The sequence below is a fragment of the Dermochelys coriacea genome, chromosome 8 (genome assembly GCF_009764565.3).
Source record: "Dermochelys coriacea isolate rDerCor1 chromosome 8, rDerCor1.pri.v4, whole genome shotgun sequence".
Taxonomy (NCBI): Eukaryota; Metazoa; Chordata; order Testudines; family Dermochelyidae; genus Dermochelys; species Dermochelys coriacea.
Genome location: NC_050075.1, coordinates 18,178,031 through 18,192,135, shown reverse-complemented (window position 1 = coordinate 18,192,135; position 14,105 = coordinate 18,178,031). Strand labels below are relative to the sequence as shown.

At 45.1% G+C, this 14,105-nt stretch overlaps 1 protein-coding gene across 1 annotated transcript in view; it reads right to left on the bottom strand.

Annotated features, from left to right (window-relative positions):
• The window catches only part of SH3RF2 (SH3 domain containing ring finger 2), a 76,857-nt gene that overhangs the window by 45,496 nt on the left and 17,256 nt on the right, over positions 1-14,105 (bottom strand). The window lies entirely within an intron of this gene.

The following is a 14,105-nucleotide window of genomic DNA, read 5'->3' as shown; positions in this document are numbered from 1 at the left end:
TCCCCTCACAGTGGTTGGGAACAGCTGCCATCCTTAAGCTCCCCAGACACAGGAAATGTCATCTTCTAGGGCTTCTATGGGGAATCTCGAAGTGGGCATGGAAGAGGCATGGGTAAGATCCATTCCTCCTCCTTTGTGTTGATAGCAGAACTAAGAGCAAAAGAAAGGTACATTGCTGTTCCCTTAAGGGAGGTTGTCACAAGCACCTCCCTTCGCACATGGTCTGGGGTTCCCCTGTTCTATTGCAGCTCCACAACCTCTAGTCCCAAAATTACGCAGCGCCTGCTGCAATAAAGCCCCAGATGTTTAGGACCCCTTTAAAACCAGCTGAGTTCTGTAGTCACCTCCCACGTGCTGTAGAACAAATATTCTGAGGACCACATTCTGGAACCGCCGTCCCATCTCCTTGGCTCCAGTGTCCAGATCAGAGTTGAATGAAACTGCTAATGCTAAAGACAGCACCAGCAAATGCCTCTTCATCTCTTTTATCTTGTCTCTGCAGCCCTAGATTAACTCTCTCCATTCTTTGGGTTTTGCAACTTTATATAGGGGGGCTAACTGCACATTAATTGTAAAGCAGCTGGCAAATGTGCTTAATTCATTATAGGTACTTTTTGGAGCATGATCTGGTTTATTAAAGTGGCATTCACTACTGTTAAATGTGTTGACGTGAACTGTTCAAAAGCGATCCGCTGCCATCGGCTGAGAGGCCAAGGACTGTATGGTCCATAGGGAGTGAATAATTTGTATCACTATCTAGAAGTGGACTTTTTAGGTGAGGAGCAAGGCATGTTAATGGGGCAGTGGGGAGCTTCCACTGCAACTGCTCAGGCTGTGCCCATTCAATGGATAAATTGTGGATTTCAGTCCTAGGGCAGTCAAGGGCTGGGTGACAGCATGTCCTAGTGGCTAGGGCACTGGACCAGGACTCAGGAGACATGAGGTTTAATTCCTGGCTCTGCCACTGGTTTGCTGGATGACCTTTGGCAAGTCACTTCCCGCCTCATGCCTCAGTTTCCCCATCTGTAAAATGAGCATAATGATCCTGACCTTGATTTGAGATCTATGGATGAAAAGTGCCATGTAAGAGTCAAGTATTATTATTAAGTCACCTTACCTTCATGAGCCCTAAATTAAAACAAAACTAAACTAAACTCTACTAGTATGAATAGAAAAAATTGAAGTCCCTGGTTCCTGCTCCCAGATCCTGTCTTGCTTCTCACATAATAACCAATATACATTAAATCATCATCATCGTATTGGAGAGGCAGCGCAGGCTAGTGGGCCAATCACAGGAAGTCAGGAATTTTGGAGTCCTATTACTGGCTGTGCTGGGGACAGGCTATGTGGCCTGAAGTGCCTCACTTGACATCTCTGTTGTTTATTTCCCCATCTGTAATGTAGGAATCCCCACTCACTGGGGTGGTGGTGGTGAGTTAAGGTTGATTACTGTTTCCTGTGGAAAGTGCTTTGGGGCGGTGTTCTCCACTGAAAGTGGCTATCGCCCCCAAATCAGGGTGAAACTGTTATTTTAAACAATGTTTTTATCTGACAATTGTGTTCCCTTTTAGATTCTGCTGAGCTGCTCCCTCAGTGATTCACGAAATTGCTCTCCCACCATCCTTCACCAGCACAGTCTGTCAAAACTGAAGCTCCGTGTGGCTGTAAAAAACAGTCTCCCTCTTGAAAGCGTAGCTCAACAGCTAATGCTTCCAAAGGGCCAGTTTGGTTCTTTCATTTCCAAAAGCTTCCATGGCTCCAAAGCAAATATTCTGAGCTCACCTCCTATCTTGAGGCCCAAGAGCTCCCGTGGAGGGAATGGGATCTGTGGTCCTAATTCAGCAAAGTACATAAGCATAGCCTTAAGTCCCATGGATTTCAATGTGACTAAAACCCATGCTGTAGAGCTTGGCTGAATCAGGACCAATATGTGAGGAGAATTTGGCCCTTGGTATGTGTGATGGTTTGAGGAACCTGTATGCAATTCTGGTTGATTATTAAGTTGTTACTATGAAAATGGCTATATCATTGAATTCCCCTGTGTAAATGTGCTAGTGTGGGGCTGGGTCTCTGGCCCTGCCAGACCATGGCAATAGCCAATGGTTAAGGACTATCAACGCCTCAGTAGGCCTTACCTGGGGACAACAGAAGAGTTACTGCTCTCTAGGGCAACACAGTTCTCTCCAAATTTCCTCAACAGGGAGGGGAGGAATTGGAGAGGGTGGAAAGGGGAAGATGCAGGGGCACACTCAGGAAGTTTGAGCTGGAGAGGGATACGGGATAGACCAAGGTCAGAGAAGAAGAGCCAAATACAACCATACACTGCAACAGAAGGATGGTGGACAGCCCCAAAGGATTCTGACCCCTGTGCAAAGAATGCTCCAGAGAGGTGAGGAAATTGGGGCAGGGAAGTGTGTGTAACCTTTATTGTTCTTGTATAGACTTGTGCTATTAAAGAAATAGCAATAATGTTGTAGAACCCTCTGCAAATTGTCTGTATGTGCTATACCTTATCACTTGTCCCTTGAAGAGATAAGCCAGATGGATCTCACTTTCACATGGAGTTCTGGGGAAGGATATGTTAAAGCTACCAGGAGAGCCTGAGGGCTCCAGGGACCTGGCAGTGGGCTGTGTGGTTACAACTCTCAGAAGGGGGTGCCAAAGGTCCCTAAGACAGGGCCAGTGCCAGGGCTTTGTTCAGATTCTGGAGGCTTAAAACACAAGGGAGCCAGCGGCTGAGTCCCCTCACAGCAGTCTGGTGAGTGGCCAAGAAGAGGGGCTTGAATGGACTTGTGATAGTAGATGGAAAAGACCTTTTTAGTCAACTAGCTCCTGTCACTGCAGGATTGTTCCCTACTCTCTACATTTGTTAGTGCTTTCTCTGGTCTGGTTTTAAATGTACCATGGGTGTTGGGAGGCAGCACTGAGCCAACATATAACAGGCAACACACCCACACCCACACCCACGTTGTTGCAATTTCATGTTTGTTCTTGTGTTTGTCATTCAGACTGAAAGTGTTTGGTTGCTTCTGTGTGTGGAGAAATACAAGTTTCCACAACTGCAACTCTAGCTAAGATATGTCAAAGCTTAGGATTTGGCTAGCAGTTCATGTACAGAAACCAGTCAATCCCAGCAGTATTCTGGGAGGGAGGTATGATCCCACAGAAAGATTAGACTCCAAGTTAATTAGAGTTTGGGATAGATTAGAAAGTGACCTAGAACTTGGGAAGAGAATGTTCTTCAAGAATAGTTACGTAATCATTGCTGCTTACTACAGAGAAAGGAGCCAGGAAAAGAAAAACTTCCTGTAATACCTTCATAGCTCTTTACACCTTCAAAGTATTTTGAAACATGAAGCAATTAATATTAATGTTTAATGCTAATTAAGTAATTCATTTTGTACTGTAATATCTGCTAATGGCAAAAATGCATGCACCTGGCTTAGTAATACTTGAAGTGCATCTGTGCAAAAGGAAAGGCAATGAAAGAACCCTATGTAGCCTTAAAGTTCTTTGACAAAGTCCGAACTCTGCAAGCTCTGTTTTTTCAGTCACTAGAGTTTGTTGTTGAAACAACCAGAAACAAGTGGCTTTAATATTCATCTTCTGAGCACAGTCTCTCTCTCTCTGAAGATGTAAGGGCCAAACAATCTTATACTTGCAACTTAAATGACTTGTGTTAGCCCAACAGATACAAGGCTTCATTTGTCAGAGGTGCTGAGTACCCACAGGTGTCACTGGCTCCAGTGGCAGGTGCTAGTGCTGAGCCCCTATACAATTCTGACCTGTAGTTTAGAAGGTTCTGGAGGCCTTTACTTTGTCCCCCTGTCCAGGAGCTCTCTATGACTAGGCTAATCCATGTTCAGTTATGTCCTTGCAAACCTACGACAATTCACAAGATTGCATTAAAAACTCATTTTGGCACCATCCAATGCACAATCTAGCCCTGGTTCTGTCTGGAATTCCAGAACCCCTTCTGCCCAACCCAGCCTAAGCCTGGATCCAAGCACTGCTGTTTTAGTCCATCTGAATGAAGAACTGAGCAATAAGTTGCCCTGTTAATCTAAGTTGATCAATGCAAACATGATGTGAAAAGCCTGGCTGCCTTGCAACAGTTTCACTGCATTACAGCAGACGAGTCCAATACAATCAACTGTGGTGCTCAAAATGAGATGGCTGCAGCCACAGGTGTCCCCAGTAATTCTTGCCTTTGCTAGAGCTGGCCTGAAATAGAGAGAAACCAGATATATCTATGCTACCTGTGGATGGGTCCCAAGCACATGCAGCCTTGCCATCATTTTTCACTAGTCGGTCTCAGTAGGAAATGCATGTGGCATCTATTAAAGAGGGCTCAGTGAGGGCCCGGGTCATTAGTGGGATTTTAAATCCCAGAAATTTGATCAAGGCTGCTACCACTTGAGCTAAAGCAGTGGACCCCAAACTGTGGGGCACGCAGGGGAGGCGTACAGTGGGGCTGGAGGGAGCGCCACCCAGCTCAGCTCTGGCCCCATATGCAGCTCTAGTCTGTCCCCTGCTCTGCCCCCAGCCCAGTTCCAGCCCTGGCCACAGCTCCACTCCGCCTGCTCCACCCCTAGTCCAGTTCTGCCCTCATTCCCTCTCTGCCCGCAGGCTACCTTCACCTCTAGCCCTAGCTCTTCCCCCCATCCTCAATTCAGTCCCCAGCTCTGCCTTCAGCCCAAACTCTTCTGCTGAGCCAACTGTGCAGTAATGCAGATGGGGGGCATGGACAGATTCCATTACTGGTAAGGTCGGGGGGGGGGCACGACAGGAAAAGTCTGGACACCACTGAGCTAAAGGGCTTACTCCATTAGCTGGTAGCAATAGTCTTATATTTTACATTGACCAGGCATTAGCTGTTCCCAAACTTTTTACCTGCATGACCCCATTTAGGACTTATTGATTTCCGTGATCACAGATAGCAACAAAGCAACATGGGCCTACAACATGATCTCGCATGTATGATGCCCTCAAGGTCAGACTGTAGAGCAAAATGGCAACCTGTCTGCAATGTGACTTTACAGGTATGGTGAGTACAAGGTCATGCCACTGAAGGATGCCATTTTGTAGAGCAGTTCAGAGGAGTTCATGACTCCGTCCATTGATGATTGGGGTCACAATCCATAGTTGTGGAAGCACTTAGAGAAAGACAAGACACACATTTTCCCCCACGTGTTACACACATGGCCAGTGTGCTGGGAACCTCTGGGAGTTATTGTGACTGCCTGAGACACAATGCCTCCCAATGTACCTGCTTGGCACCTCCACCCACAAACTAGGCCATTGTTAAATAGACCTAACTAAGTCTTTAGGTTCATAAGCTCTTCTGAGTTGGTACCTTGTCTTATTGTCCGTGGAGTACCTAGCACATCACTGGTGCTATCGGGGAAAAAAACGTTCACAACAAAACCTCTGCAGAATGGTTCTAGAGATAACCAGAGACTTCATATTGAAATGTCAAGCTCAATCTCTCCAGCCTGCAGTAATTTTTAAAAAGCAAACATGGAAATGCTGCTGTTATGTTCTTCACTGAAATGAAGTTTTGCGCATGTGTGGCAATGACATACGGTGCTTGGTTTCACGTACATAATTTAAGCATAGCACTTGCTCTGATTTCGATCTATTTTAAGAACTAAATATACCTAAGCAGGAGGGACATTAGTTAACTGCAGATTTAACTTTCAAGGTATATCAAATTGTCCATAGCCAAAAGTGACTGTCAGTCTCCCTTAGATAGTACACGGCTGCAAAGGCCCTGGTAGATGTAGCTTGAAGAACCTATCAGTTCACTTTAAATTCAAATCTGGACACAAAAAGTGTCTGAAATATCTGAAAGAAACGGAGATATTTGTTTGTGCAGAGCCCACATGAGGCTAGCTTATTTTATACATGTACTTAACAAAGAGAGTAAATTTTAATCTGATTGCAGAAATAGTCAGATGAGGCCAGGATGTATCTGCCAATGCAAATTTAAATGTCAACAGTCTGAAAGAAAGGATCAAAACTGCCCTCTAGTTTATTCACTGAGGAATGTCATGAGACTTTTCACTGGCATCTCTGTTTAGTTACCTTCCTAGTGAAGTGTGTGTTGATACCAACCTATTCTCTTCACACTCTGGAAATCAACTCTCTTGGTTGTTGTCAGCAGGTGAAATTCCCACTCTCTTCTGAACAGCATTAGTGGTGCTATACTGAAGAAAGCTCTAGTAACAGTGTATGACTGTGGTCCTCTTAGAAGGGATTCTCAACCTTTTTCTTGCTGAGGCTCCCCTCAACATGCTATAAAAACACGAGGGCCCAGTGGGGGTTGGAGAGGAGGGCATAGGCATAGTTTTACTTTTATTTTATGGAGGCAAGGGCTGGTGGGGCTCAAGCCAGCTCTGCACAGTGGGGTCCAGGGAGGGAGCGCCACCTCCATCCCCTGACTCACTCAGGAGGCCACCCAGTCTGCCTGGGCTGTGGGGGGATACAACCAAAAATATCACTCAAAGCGGGGACTCAGTTCAAAAAGTTTGAAAACTGCTCAGGGTGCAGAGAAGGGATAGCTAGGGGCTGTGGGCAGGCAGGGGAGTAGCTCAGGGTTCAGGCAGGGTGTAGCTTGGGACTGAGTGCAGGCAGGGAGGTAGTAAGGGGCTGTGTGTGAGAAGGGGAGCTCAGGGTGCAGGCAGGGGGTAGCTAGGGGCTGTGTATAGGTGCAGGGGCTCCCAGTGCAGCTGCCAGCTTCAGCAGGGGTGCAGGGCACTGGGGCTCCTGGCTTCAGCCCCCACGCTGCTCCTGGCTTGGGCAGGGGAGATTTGTTGGCTTCAGCCCCAGGTTTTTTTTTTTTCCATCCTGGTTTTGGGGCTGGAGCTTGGGGCACCGGGTTTCAGCTGCAGGGCTCCACAGCCCCCCTGAAAGGGCTCGTGGACCCCCAGGGGGGCTGCAGACCCCCGGGTGAGAACTGCTGCTCTTAGTACGTCATGAACACAAGATGTGGATCAAACCCATTAACCATGTCTAGAAATACTCAATCTAGTGTAACAGGCTGGCAATGTTTGAGTGAGACCCTTGTCTTTGTTAATAGCTGTTGATCCTGCTAGAAAAGGGTTAAACAGGGTCTGCTGACTTGCTGAGTCAGGCGACTCATCACCCCACCTAGATATGTGGGAGACAAGAGTGACTCTCTTAGGAGAGAAGATCTAGGGAGTGGGTTGAGCAATCTGGAGGGAGGCACTCCGGGAGCAGCTAAACCTGGGGAGGATCTTGATATTACCTCATTGTTATTTTCTTTGTGAACAAAGTCAACCCCCAGGAAGTGGAGGAGTTAGGAATTGTCATATCGTATGGATTGTGACTGTAGATTGGATTGGCAATGGCAACCGCTCAGTTAGATATAGAGGCTTTCCAGTGGGGTGTGGGTGTAGCTCACTATTTGTTTTGTTCACAGTCAGTCTAGTTTCTAAAGTTAATGCATATGCATATAAAAACCTGCTGGGGCCACCCATGTGGGAAAGAACTCTTTGGCTGATCACTATCATGGCTCTTAATCCACCTCCAGGCATTGCCTCCTATACTAGCCACTCCTTTTACTTGTGATCAACATGCCCTCCCTAACCTTGTCAGTATCGTCACACGGTCTCGCTAAGGCTTTGTCTTTGAGGGATACAGTAGATCCTGTCCATATACTTCAGATTTTCTCGAGCTCCCAGTGTAAAAGAATGTATGCTGGATTGTCCTCCCTGTAACCTAGGCTTCATTTCTTCAACACCTCATTGTCCTTCCTCACCCTCACATCCAGGCTCTTGTCAAATCTTGCGGCTTCTTTCTTTGCAATGTCTCTAAAATACAATCATCCCTCTCTGTACAAATTGTTAAACGTTGGCATGTACCTTGATTAGTTCCTTTACCTCTATCTCTCTGGCCTTCCCAGCTCCCCAATCTATCCAAAACACTACAAATGAAGTATCATCTTGTCCTGATGTTCTGACCATATCTCTCCCCATTGAAGCCCTTCTGTAGCTTTTTCTCTCTCTCTCTTTCCAGATTAAGTTTAAGATGTTCATTTTCACCTTTTTCAATGTCTACAGCTTTGCCTCCACCTACATTGTTGATCTCCTTTCCTCCTACACTCTCTCTCAAACTCAACCCCTTCGCCCATTACTCAATCCTTAATGTTCCCCCTTTTCTCCTGACACTCAAAATTCAATGCCTTTCCGCCACACCATGTTTTTCACTATAGCTGGAACAGACTCCCTCTTATTGTGTCTCCTAGTGGCCTCCCTGGTTCAAATCCCTCTTCTTTTGCTTACCCTTCCATTAATCTCTTCTCCGGCTCTTACACCTTAACTGGTGTAGAGAATTTAATGCTGACTATAAACATCTTGGGGCAGAGACTTTCTCTCTCTCATGGTTTTATGTAGCTAAGCACACCTATCACCCGACTGGTCAGATTAAATGCCTATTGAAGTTAGCTGCAAAACTCTTATTGGCTTCTATGGTAATAATAATGAATGACAATGCTGAAGTGCTTCTTAGTTCAGTATCCACAGTACATTCATCCTGTCTCTCCACAGCTAGATTTTTCACCTATTCATGCGTTAATGGTTAACAGTACAGCAGGAGACTCACTGATGAAGTGCGTTTGCCTTCCATTCAATGAGATAGTGACGAATATCTGCATTTTACAGGACCCAGTACTCATCCTGAACACCATGGGAGCAACAGAAGTGGGAAGTAGCTTCCTTCACCTCCCTCTGGCCAGGAAATGATGATGATAATAATGACCCCTAGGGCTAACATAGTGCTTTTCATGTGTAAATTTCACAGTAATCAATGGCTGCCACCTCCAGACTTTATAACTCACTGTACATAGGGCTAAATGTGAAGGAGCTATGGAAACTCAAACCCATGCAGAACACAGCAGCTCCCCTCCTTGGCTGGAAAAAATATTGACAGCATGTACTAAAGTTCTACACCTTCCACTGGTTCCACATCAGGACATAGATCAATACCCTTATGTCAACCTTTAAGGATCTCTGTGGGCTGTGGTACAACAACATCAGAGACTCCCTGTCCAGTCATGGCCCACAGAGACAGCTATGTGTCTCTGGGACAATGCAGCTGATAGTGCTCAGGGTGACTTTATAGAACCAGTGATAAGATGTTCTTTGCTGAGAGTACTGTTACTGTTACCGGTCAGCTCTGTGCTCTCTCTCTCTCGCTCTCTCTAAGTGTAGCCTTCTGACCCTGACATGCGTGATTAGTTATAGTTTTCTAAACCTGACTTTTATAATCAAAATTATGTTAGATTTAATATTATAACTGTTTGGTTTGTTTGGCTCCCCTATGGTTATTACCTGGCAATAAATAACTTTTATGGTTAAGCTGGTTGCTTCTCTCCCCCCCTTCCCCCCGGGTGAGTGTTTTTTGGCTTCCTCATTCACTCTGCAGCAACGCTCCTTGTACCTAAGCTAAAGATTCCTGCAGCGCCCCAAAATCCTGTGTGGTTTGCTCATCAAGTGGGGATAGGGACGTGCTGTACCTGGGGCATATGAGGGAGGCAGCTTGGAAGTGCTGCTCGACCCAGCCTGCTCAGGTGTATTCTATTCTGATGAGGTGCTCAAGGCCTAATAGAGTGACAGCTTGGAAGTGAAAAGGAGTACTTGTGGCACCTTAGAGACTAACAAATTTATTAGAGCATAAGCTTTCGTGAGCTACAGCTCACTTCATCGGATGCATCCGATGAAGTGAGCTGTAGCTCACGAAAGCTTATGCTCTAATAAATTTGTTAGTCTCTAAGGTGCCACAAGTACTCCTTTTCTTTTTGCGAATACAGACTAACACGGCTGCTACTCTGAAAGCTTGGAAGTGCTGCTCGATCCAGCCTACTGAGTCCAGGGACACATAAGGGGTCAGCTTGGGAGTGCTGTTTAACCCGGTCCTCTCAGATGTGCTCTGTTAGTGTGTGTGTGTGTGTGTGTGTTCGTCTGATTCTGGGGCTGGAAGAGCCCAGCACTGGGGAACCTAGGTCCTGCAGGATAGCTCCATTGGGAGGGAACTTGCAGAAGCAGAGCTCTGTATGAGAACACAAGTGACACAAGCAGTACATTGATTGAATTACAGAAACCCCCCCAGAAGAGTAACCCTAATAATGAAAGAAAAGGCACCTTAGAGACTAACAAATTTATTTGAGCATAAGCCAACAGTACTTCACAGCCCACTGAAGGAGGAAAACCTGAACCTGATGGCTTACAGAGAGCACAGCAAGGCTCAACATTTTGCAAAAGCTTTCATGAAATATCTAAAGACAAAGAACAATGACTAAAATAAAAAGGTACAGTAAATAAAGCCTACTGAAACTGGGAGAGGTGAAGAGCAGAGACCACTATGGCATCTCTATATTAATTTTGATCACTGCACATGGCACTAAAATATGAGGTTCTGGGAGCTCTGGACATACCTAAAATCTAATTCCTTGCTTGGATTACTCTCAGAGGCTGTTTAATTGAGGTGTAGACATCGGCGCTTGGGCTGGAGCCCGAGCTCTGGGACCCTCCCACTTTTGAGGGTCCTAGAGCCCAGGCTCCAGTCTGAGCCCAAATATCTACACTGCAATTAAACAGTCCCGTGAGCCCAAGCCTGTGAGGCTGAAACAGCTGGCACGGGCCAGCCATGGGTTTTTAATTGCAGTGTAGACATACCCTCAGCCATTGCTTGGTTTCTGCCTGCTTTTGGGATTGTATCAGCAGCATCTGAAAATAAACCTGTTCAGCCTGCTTTTAAATGAGGTAAGTATAACTGCAGAAATCAAGTAATTGGTAGCGCTAAGTAATAAAGAACATGCATTTAGAAGCAGCATCCCTTGTGTATCCTAGTGGGTACCTCCAAGTCTCTAGCCAGATGCCCCTCTCCCTAGTTGGAGATACTCTGAGAACTGTGGTTAATTTGTACAGAGCATCAATAGTGGCAGAAAGTTTAACCCAGATAACTTTAGAAATGGTGATACATTGGAAAAATTCCCTGCATTCAATGTTCCTCTCTCTGTCTCTGTCTCTCATGTACACACACACTAAGGGTGCTGAACTTTGATATAAAACAGGAATGCAGGCTCCAGGAGCATCTTTTTTTCTTAGGCTGTGTGTACCTTTTTCATTTATCTCGATATGTATTTTTTATTCAAATCTTTAAAAAAAATAAAGGACAAAGCGTAAACGTGCCGTGGAACCTGGGGCCAGATCCTGCTACTACTGGGACAAAATCTGAGGTCTTTACTCATGGCTATTGACTCCAGTGGGAATTTTGCTGGAATAAGCAATTCAGAATTTGGTCAATCAAGATCAAAGGCAAAACTCCAATTGACTTGAATGGATAGAACTGGACCCTTACTAAAGAATTGTGAGTGTGAGAGGATATGGCAATCCCATCTCCATATTATTATAGTGCCACAAGTGTGCAGGGTGGTTTATGCTCACACACAACCCACTCAAGGTTTTGATAGCATTCATTACCAAAATATCACAGCCTGGGTTCCGAAGAGCTTCATCTACCTTAACCTATCCCAGAGTGACCAACAGGACACAACATGGATGAAAAATACATGTGAAGGAAGGTGGTTTTCTAGGATGCTTATGCAATACTGGGCCTATAGCAGCAATCCTTTTAAAGTGACTGAGTCTTTCATGTTTCAGAGTAGCAGCCGTGTTAGTCTGTATTCGCAAAAAGAAAAGGAGTACCCGTGGCACCTTAGAGACTAACAAATTTATTAGAGCATAAGCTTTCGTGAGCTACAGCTCACTTCATCGGATGCATCATGTTCTCCTACTTGAATACTCCCAATCATCACTGCGGGGGGGGGGGGGGGGAAGAGGGTTGTGTGGCAAAAAGGGGTAATTAAGTATCAAAGTTAAACTCTTCGGTCACATTTTTAGGGTGCCAAGTAGGAATGGATGAATGTCATGTTGTGCAAACCTTGCATGTTCTTTTTGGGGTGTGCAATAATTGGTTTGTGTTTGTAAACTCATTTTCCTGAGATTTCAATGGATATATGTGTGTGTGTGTGTGTGTGTGTTTTCCCAAGTATGATTCAATTTTATAAACCACTTTTTTTAAGCTACAGGGAACCTGTGCTAGACATTGAGGGGAGAATTCCCCTCTCGCCTCCAAAAGAAGCTAGCTAGAGGCTCCCCACTCCCCAATCTCTCTGTTTTTCAGTCTGTAATAACATTGCCTTATGCCCACCTGTTTTTCTATTTTTTTCCATTTTTTTTCTCTCTCTAAGCTCCCTTTTTGTCTTGCCTAAGTGGAATGTGACCCTGATATTGCACTCATGTTTGAGTGGATATTTTAAGATCACAATGTTTGAAGGGTAGAAAATAGGGCAAATGAGCTTGCCCACCACTTGTAGCGAGCTAGTCCAGTTATATCATGCAAGTGGTGTCTGGTCCTAATGTAAAGCATTATTTTGAGACTTCAGGAGATGGGGAAGAGAGAATGCAACGGGCCAAAACTAAAGGCTACAAAGTTAAAGAGCTCTGTGGTTTATCACCACAATAAAATCTATGGGCAAGATTCTGCCCTCACTTGTACAGGGTGTAAGTGACAGCAGAATGTGGCCCTTTGTGCTTTCTGGAATACTGGTGCATTTGAAAGGGAGGTGGGAGAACTAATCTTTCTGGCTGAATTTTGGGTTTTTTTTTTGTTTGTTTTGCATCTGGCTTTAGCGGAGCTGTGGCAATCGTCCAAAACATCTGAATCTCCTACCATACAAAACGGAGAGGCAAATTAATAACTATCTATCTATATGGAAGCAGTTCAAAGCACCTCCTCATATCTGGGATAAATGTGCATTATAATTATGTTAAATGAGCTAGTTATAATTTCTCCATTATTGATGCTGGATTATTATAAAATTGCATAACTCATATTATTGGAATTAAAAGAAAGGAGGGAGGAAGGCACATTAAAAATGCCAAGAAATAAAGACAAATAAGGAAGAACAATGAGGCAGATGAAGACAGATTTCTGGATAAACCAAGTCTCAGGCAATTCCGTTGAATGCCGTTCATGACAAGCAGTGTGATCTGACTTGTGGTGCCCTGGCAGCTGGATGAATGGAGCAAATAAACTGGTTGGGATACATCAGGATGAACACGTGGTTGTTTTAGGCATCAGAACAATGCATTTCCACAGAATTTCCCTTTAATCCCATTTCCAAAGGTGCACATTGCAAATAATTTAGGTGGAACCAAGCTAAGGACGCTAGTGTGGATTTTCCCTTTTTTCCCAACAACTGTATTCCTGGAAAAGGCAACAGCTATGTAGGTAAACATAAAGAAATGAGCAGCACCTTCGTTCTCTCTCCAGCTTGTTGTCCTTAGTTACTGCATAGTGTCTGCTTACTGCAGGGCCTCCAACCAGTTGGTGATCTTACATGCTTGGACAGGAGACATTCAAGAATGACACAGAGTATTGTAAGAAATAGTGACCTTGTTTAAATAGGTGGCATCCTTCCCTCTGCGTCAGTACTGAATCCATCTCAGATTGTGGTGTGAAGGGTCACTGTGGTCCTGGACTTAATGCCTTTGGGCTGATCTAACTTACTTTCTGCTTTCCCGTCTCCTCTGTGGACCATGACAGAAAGGGTATGGCCAGAGAGGAGTGTGCTCCAGCCAAGTCCCTTCCCCCCAGGCTGCCCCTTCTCTCCCTTAACATGGGATCAGTGCTGGCACAGAACTATGCCACAGAAACCAGCTGTAGGCCAACTGGGGAGACCCTCTGCATGGGAGATATTCCCAGTTGCCATTGCTGTCCCCTTTACATCCACTTTGATGCTCTGGCAATGTTAAAGGGATTTAGTGTGCCAGAGCATCAGGCCCCATGTATGTGTGTGGGAGGAGAGGTGGGGCAAAGAAGTCCGCTGGTACCTTCTCTTGGGAAATTTTTTTGAAAATACCTCCTATTTGGTGTGTTTTGGTCCATTCCAAAGGGGAAAAATGCTGTTCAGTGATTATGATGCTTAGAGAATGCCTTTTGGTAGGATCTAGTGTGCCAGTGAGCTTAACTGAAGTAGGAAGTTCATTCCTTTCAGTTTAGTGGCAGGATGTTAATTA